Source organism: Camelus bactrianus, chromosome 1 (genome assembly GCF_048773025.1).
Source record: "Camelus bactrianus isolate YW-2024 breed Bactrian camel chromosome 1, ASM4877302v1, whole genome shotgun sequence".
NCBI lineage: Eukaryota > Metazoa > Chordata > Mammalia > Artiodactyla > Camelidae > Camelus > Camelus bactrianus.
Window position 1 is genome coordinate 43,217,341 of NC_133539.1, and position 8,581 is coordinate 43,225,921.

The following is an 8,581-nucleotide window of genomic DNA, read 5'->3' on the forward strand; positions in this document are numbered from 1 at the left end:
TTGTCATGAGCTTTTTCTTCAAATCAAGATACTGAAAACAGAAACAGAAAACCAATAAATCATTCTGAGAAGAAATGTTGGCAATTATTTGGAGCACATTTAACAAAAATTTGCAAATATGATGATAGTTATATAGATGTGTGCAGTGGCTGATAAAGTATTTTGCAGGACTGATCTAGTAACATTTGACCAAAAGGCCTTTCATAGAATGTGTTTGCCAACAACAGATGAAGAACGCAGACTACATTTTTGTCGCCCTGACTAGACATAAAAACACTAGTAAAATGTCTGCTCATTTTAGATATACTTAACTATTAGAAGGACATGTCTGCCATCAGAAAATCACCTTTTAAATAATTTATTTTCTTCATTTAATAATTTATTGAGTACTGCCATCTATGAATACATGTATATTAATATGGATGAATCTAGTCTTCACTACTATTAATTTCGTAAAATTCAAGTGTTTAAAAGTACCGACTTTGTAAACAGAATTCCCAGAGCTTAAGTTTTGCCTTTACTATTTGCTAAGCACGTGAATTTTAATAAGTGCTTTCACTTCCCTTCATTTTAATTTCCTCCTCTTTACGATAGGAATGCATGTACAACAGGGATGCATGTAAAATGTCACTACTTTGTCCCACACATAGCCGTGCTGATTGTTGCTGCTGCTGTTATTATTATTATAGTACTATTGTTGTCATCAGGATTTTGTACAGAAAGCACATTTACAAGTCCTGCTGATGATCTGCTACCAAAATCTGCATAACAGTGCAAGTCAATGCTTGTTAATTTTCCCCACCATGTGTCTATCTTTCTTACCAGCACTTCCTACATGTTCTCTTTACAATGAAAACTCAATGGACAGTACAGGTCATGATATTCTGTTGAAGATACTATGTATAAGTTCTGTTTCAATTAGTCATCTGGATAATATGGGCTGTTATCATTTTATCAGATTTAATTGATTTATTGCTGATATTCCCTTATAATAAGGCCAGTAAAAATGTTACTCTTGAGATAAGAGAAATTTTAACCATGATTTTTATCTTTCCAACATTAGCTTTATCTTTAACTTTAGTAGTTTTGAAGAGATCTAAGTCTACTTGGTATAAGTGAATTTAGTTTAAATAGAATATGTGAATTCAATTCATTAGCACTCATGAACAGTGATCTACAACAATATGCTGAAAATTAATCAATGAATATTCAGAAGTATTTCCTGGGTGACCGTTAGATCCCAAAACATATTTAGACACACTGAAACATCATGAATTCTACTGGGCAGAATCAGATCATTAGAAAATAAAAAATACAATGTATAATGTGTTAAAAGAACTTAAGTCTATGAAGAAAGATACAACCAGGAGAATGAGAAAGGAAAGGTATGCCTTGTGGTGTGGGCACGAGTGAGAGATGGTGTGTAGCAGCTTTGTAAAACGAAGTCAGGGAAGACTTCCCTGAGAAAATAACACTTAAGTAAAGATCTGAAAGAGATTAAAGAGTGAACCTTGTGAACAGCTGAGAAAGGAAGGAACAGAAGACGCCTCAGTGAGAGGGGTGTTGTGCATGTTTCTCAAACACAGAAGGGCAGCACGGCTGCAGCTGGAGGAGCAGGAAGCAAGACCAGAGGGCCATGGGGAGGGATGATGAAGGGCCTCGCAGGCCGCTGTCGTGACTCCGGCTTTGCCATGTCATTAGGAAACGTGCTCCGAAGACCCTGAATACCATGTAGGCTGCATGACCATCTGACACTCCGACCAATTGAGAAAGGCAGTATGAATGTACTAATTAAACAGTAGAAAGTGCAATTTCTTGTTGTGCAGGTAAAAATTAAATGTAAATAAAAAGTTGTGTTTTGTAGCTTACTATGTAATTGCTGTACCCAGTGGAGTGAGCAGTGTTATGTATCACCCTGCAGCAGCTACATAGCAATGGAAAGCACAAAAGCGCTTTGCCGTGAGCCATGCCAAACTCTGAGTACCAAAGATGAAGGCAAGAAACAGAGAAAAAGGAAAAGATTTTTAGAGAGCATTAAAAAAGTCAGAATTAAATCTGCGGACTACACCAACTCATGTCTTCACCCTTCTGCAAACATTTCTTCAGCAAATAATTATTTTGTCCCATTCTATATGAGTAAGGACAAGAAAGAAACCCTTGCCTACATACTACCAGATAAAGGGATAAAATAACACAAGCAAAGGATGAGTCATCAGAGAAATGACTCAGAAAATGGAGGGAGACATTAGATAAGCATATCAACCTAGCCTCCAAGAAATCACAAGCAACATGCTATCTCTAAAGAAAGTCTGAAAGTTCATAAAAGAATCTGTAAGACAACAGGGGCCTTAAAGTGAACTAGTGTATTTGGGACAAAATAAAAGAGAAAAACATTATAGTGATGAAAGTCATTAAAGCAATGAAAATAGAAAAAAAGAGTGGGAACAAAACAAACGGCATGGGAGAGGCTAGGCTTACCTAAATCACAGAGGATGAAATGGTAAAGAACAGTCATTACAAAGTAATTATAAAGAAGATGATGTGTATGGAAGACAGACAAAAGTGATGTCACCAACCTTGGCTGATTCTGAAGAAAACAAAAAGAACAGGGGGAAAAAATCTCAAATAGAATAGAATAAAACTTTTCTGAAAGGAAAAAAGAGTGGACTTATGTACAGAAAGGGCACAGAGTATGCGAGAATAAAATAATGCAGAATGATTAACCTAAGCACATGTCAGGACAAATTTACTGTATTTTTAGGATGAATAAAAAGTTATATTTACAGCAAAAAAGGAGCCATGGAGAAGGAAAACTCAAGATGACCTCAGGCTTCACCACATCAATGCAGAAGAAGGTGGAGTGCTCCCTGCCAAGGTCTGACGAAGATGTGTTTCAAGAATTGTATTCCAAGTAGTTTTTCAAGTATAAAGCAAAAAATAAATACATATATTTTCCTATATGCAAAAAAACCCAGGGAATAGAGTACTCGTGATTCTCTCCTGGGAAACTGCCAAAAAATATAACAGAGTGAATAGACACATCAAAAGAAGCAATTTAGTAATAGAGATGTGATAAAATGGCTGATGGTGATCACTAAATTTATTTAAATACCAAACTAAAACTGATCAATCATGCCAATCATGGTAGATGTTTGAAATGAGTGTATTTTAGACACCAAGAGGCCATTTGGCATCTGAAAATTCACCTTCTGTTAGGCAGCCCGACTTCCCACACACTTTAATTACAGGAGTCTCCAGCACCATTATTTCTATTGACAGAAATGGGTGGACGCCACTCAGTTTTCTCTGAAACCACCCTGGCATCAGAGAAAATACTGCTAGTGAGATTGTTAATTAAACAAGGGGGCCGTGGGACCGAGGAGGCGCTGATGTCTTGGGAGCCTAGGTCAGCAAACGAGAACCTGAGCCAGAGTCAGTTCCTCTAAATGCACTCTTATATCTCACAAAGTGAAATTTAAGAACCATCAATACAAACAGCTAACCAGGCTTTCCCAAACGAGGCAACCACTTAAGCTACAGCCAATCAAATAATGTCTTCACTTTATGTCTGCTCTATAAATGCCTCTCCCCTCCCTCCTGTCAACAGAGTGTTCCTAACCACTCCCGGTTTGACACTGCCCAATTGGAATTGATGTTTGTCTAAATAAAGTCTTAAAAATTTTAATGTGCCTCAGTTTCTCTTTTTAACAGAGGTAATGGGGCTTCACCCCACAGAGCTGCATAAAACTGAACATGTACAGCACTTTTGGGGAGCCCTAGAGTTACAGGAAAACAATTTTATCCAGCTTCTTCTTTGGCTTTGGTAAGTGGTTTAACTGACTGTATGGCCACTGTCATCTTAATGATGTATGGGTTTTTAATGGAACCTGTAATTTTCATTGAATATACAATTCAGTTGTCTGACATCTAAAAAAAAGATCAAAATTTTAATTCCCATATGAATAATAACTAGCAAGGATTCGATTTGGAAAAAATGCAAATTCACGGACAGATGAGACATTCTCGAGGCTGGTAACTACGAATAACAGAGCAGCCAGAAATGAAATCATGATATCTTTACATGAGAATGGGCCCAGGATATTGCCGTAGTCATTTCCATATTACTGGATCCCTTATGATGTATGACAGCACAACACACTGGCTCTTATCCTTTGGTGTACTATTGTGTCTAGAGGTACTGGCCTTATTTATTACTGGAAGGTAGATTGCATTTTGGACCACTCCCTGCCTGCAATGGCCAAAGTTATGCCCTTACAGAAATGGTTCTCATTCTGTTTACAGCTCGGTTTCTCCTAGACAATGGAGCCATTGAATTATCCATCATTGGATGTTTTACTTGGTATGCAAATTATCATGAAATACATTTAAAATCTGGTTTAGTCCCAAAGGAGGCACATATTTTGAATGTAAAAGTAGCCTACTACTTTCCCCATTAGCTGCAATCAGAACAAAGGGAGACTCCTTAAGTCTGGGCTCCAGAATCTCACTAACTCTTAAATTATAACAGTATGTTTCAAATATCAAAATGATCCTGTAACCAACATATTCCCTAAACCATCAGTAACTATAGCAGTGTTCCCCTTGATTTTTTTATACTGAGAAATGGAATGAAAAGGCCCCAGGATACTTTTATTATTGGACATTCCTTTGCTTGGAACCATTAAGATTATTATTGCATAAAGCCAATGCGTTGATGATTGGAGTGACAGAAGCATCTTACTTATATCTTAGTGAAAGAATGAAGGGGCCTAGGAAATTTAACCAGTTATGATAATACAATGGATGGGGAAACAAAAGGTTCTTTCAGAACTAAAGAAAAATTAATTCAAACCCTGTTCTTTACACCTATTATTAAAGTCATGAAAGTCCATCTAAATATCTTTGTGAGGATGTAAAAAGAGAAGCCAAAATGGAAAATGTAATAAAACCAAAGGATAGAAATCACAAACCAGAAAAAAATCACCATACAATATGGTCTGAAGTTTTCTAGTAAAATTGGTTTGGAGCAGCTACATAAACCAATTTGGTTCATTGACTTTTTGATGGTGTACATTTTGTCCTTTCAGATCTTGTACTGAACATAATATATCACTATATATGGAATGGATATAGTTTTTATTAGAGACAGAGAGAAAAAGCTGGGTTTCATTAGATCGTATCAAGCTGAAAAACTGTGGCCTTCAGAAAAAAAAATTGGGTCTCCATGCCAGAGAAAAGAAATATTCTGTTGAAATGTTGACTTGCAGAATTTTTATCAGAGCACATATTTAATAAATAAGCATCCCTGTATGTAATTTTTGTAAAGTCATCACTTTTGTCAGCTAAAATTGATTGATCTTTGATTTGAGCTGTTGCTGAAAACGTAACTATACATTGTATATCAAGCATTTGAATGTTTACTATTTGAATTTTTTAATTATTTGAATTTTTTAAAGAAAAATCTTGAAAATCCAAACTTAGCCTTAAGTACATTTTTCAAACAAGATTTACCTTACACTTCATGTTTTACATAATTAATCACTTGAAATAAAGGACATGCAAATTTTATAACACATACACCCATCACAATAAGCCTACTCTTAATCAAATCCTTTGTAGCTAATTTTCAACAGGAAGCAGGATTACCCTTACAAGATGCAGGAAATTGTGAAAATGATAAGACTGTTTTATCCATTAAGTAAATCACAAATTCTGTCACTTCTCCTAACTGAAGCCCAATAGCAAATGCTCTTAACGAGAAGAAGTAACAACCCACCATTTCAGACAACTAAATCACTAAATAGATGGAATGATTAGCTTTAAGTCTCATATCAGTTACATAGCTGAAAGATACGTGAAAAGGGAACGGGCTGGCATACAATGTTCAAATACTTCAGGAAAAACAACAATTTTATAAGTTTGCAATTAACTTAAATTTCTGTGCAGTACAAAGATGTAAATAGATGTTCTATTTCTTAACCACTGCTATTTACTGTCACTCAAACTGTATTGTAATTTCACTTTAAATAGATATATAGTTGTCACTACTATCCAACTGTAACAGGAACATGAAATTAGGTTGACATATGTGTGAAATTAATGTAATAAAACAATTTCTGCTTTACTTTTGATACTTATGATATCCCCCCTCTGGAGACAATGTCTGGTTTTCCTTGACCATGTAAATACCCCAGACTAAATATTTAACCAACTTTGAAACACATTGTCTGATTCAAAACAACACAGTGAGAAGAAAACTAGGGAAATAGAAATATGTCAGAACACTGTTTAAAAATCACAAGGGAGAAAGGAAAACTCCAGCCCTCCCAGGTAACATTGCCTATTTTGTTTTAAACAGCCACTAAAACAACAGCTTAATAATAATGTTAACCCAGAAAATCAAAAAGAGGGAGAGGACAAAAACCATCCCCGTTGTAGGTGCCAGTGAACCCATTCGACAAAAGAACACCACAGGCTACTGTGCCCAAGAGCACATCAAATAGAAAAGGAAAGTGCACATGGGTAAAGAACTCACACAGCTCATTACTGAAGACGAAATACCAATAGGTAGTACGTGAGGTTATTAGAAATGCCGCAGCAAAGTACCACAAGAAGAGGGGTCTAGAGCAACAGAAAACTAATGTCTCATAGTTCTGGAGGCTAACATTCCTTCTGCGGACTGGGAGGGAGAGATCTGTTCCATGCCTCTCTCCTGGCATGACGACAGTCTTCTGTTCTTGGCTTTTACTCCCTCACTCTGATCTCTGCCTTCATCTGCATCTTGAGTGCTCCCTGTCTGTGTGTCTGTATTCAAATCCCCTGTTTGTCTAAGGACACCAGTTGTTTATTTTTAGATTAGGGTCCCACCCTACTCCAGTCAGTATGACCTCATCCTAACCTAAGTACATAGCGATGGCCCTATTTCCAAATAAGATCACATTAGGAGGTTTGGGGGGATTAGAATTTTACCATATGAATTGGTGGGAAAACAATGCAAACCACAAGAGGTTTAAAGCACATAAATATATATTATATTTTGCGTGTTTAAAAAAAGTCAAATTAACAATATGATACTTAAATATGTCATTCAGTAGTGGAGGAGGGACTCTATCAATATGTACAAATGTCTTCAAATACTGCATTTGGTCCCATCATTTAACATATGTAAATGTCCTCAAAATTATTTTTAAAGTAGTTATATAGTTTATAGAAAGATATTCATCAAATTTTTTTATAAAATATTGGAAAAATAACTTTAGCAATTAATGAAACAAATTGGTTGATATGCATAAAATATAATATCCAGGCATTAAATAATTGTAGCTTAGTTTTGTATAGCACCAAGCATCACAAAATTATCTAAGCATTTTATGTATATTAACACAGAATCCTCACAAGGCCCTTTATTTCTACTCGAATTACTATGAATAGTAATAAAGCTACTATTATCTCTGCTTTAGTTTTTGTAAAGTTTAGATGTAAAAAAATTTAAGTAACATATCTAAGGTCATCCAGTTTTGTAAGTAGCAGAGTTGGGCTTAAAACCCAGGCAGTCTGGTCCCACAATTCCTTTTCTTAACTACTTTGCTTCTCTTTTCTAAATTGATACTAAAATATGCATGATTCCAGGCTGTATAAATGAAACAAAATATAAAACAACATTCAATTCACATTGAAAAACAAGTCAAGGAGATAACATGCCAAGGTATTAACAATCGTTGCCTTGCAGTTGTGTGATTAGCAGTGATTTTTACTGTTATTTATACTTTTGTATTATTCCTACTGTTTCTTAAATTTTCAAATCAAACAGCAATAAAAATATTTAATAGGTGTTCATATGCATTTTTGACATATATTTACTGGATTGAATGTAACATTAAGTAAGATATGTGGTAATTTGAATTTTTATTTCGTTCTACTTAAGCTCTTATTTAATTCAAGCTTTAGGCAGCTAGATACACTAACAAAATATAAATAGATTCTGTTTTATGTAATTAACCCAGGGTCAGCATCTATTAGAGCTTAGTTTGCATAGCAACTTTGCACAACTATGGAATACTTCAGGTACTTCATGTGATGTATTTGCATATGTGGTCCTGTGTCCTTGACAGAGGAGCATATGCCAAAGGAATTTCAGCCTGTTGCCAGGCTCTCTGGATACTTGATTTTGGTTACTACCACACAGAATCATATTCACTAAAACATCAGTGGAGGGGTGGACTGGAGAGTTGTAGCACAGACCAATAAGCAGTCAGCTTAAGCACACTTAACTAGAATAAAAGGCAATCCAAGGAAAAGCAGAATTATGTGAAATGGAGCAGAGTAAGGAATCATGACTGTCTCCTTTCTCCATTTTCACATTGTGCTCCCCAGCATAAGTGTATATTATACGTAATTGCCTGAGTGTTAAGAGTGGTAGAGGGAGGAAGTAGTCAAATTGATTTTTAAGCAATCATCTTTGGGGCCTTATACTGACTACAAAGACAAAATATGATACTATCTGGTCCCAATATACATGGCACACAGCCAGTTCTATCGCTCAAAACCAGACATTTAAAAAATTATTACTTCATTCATTTTA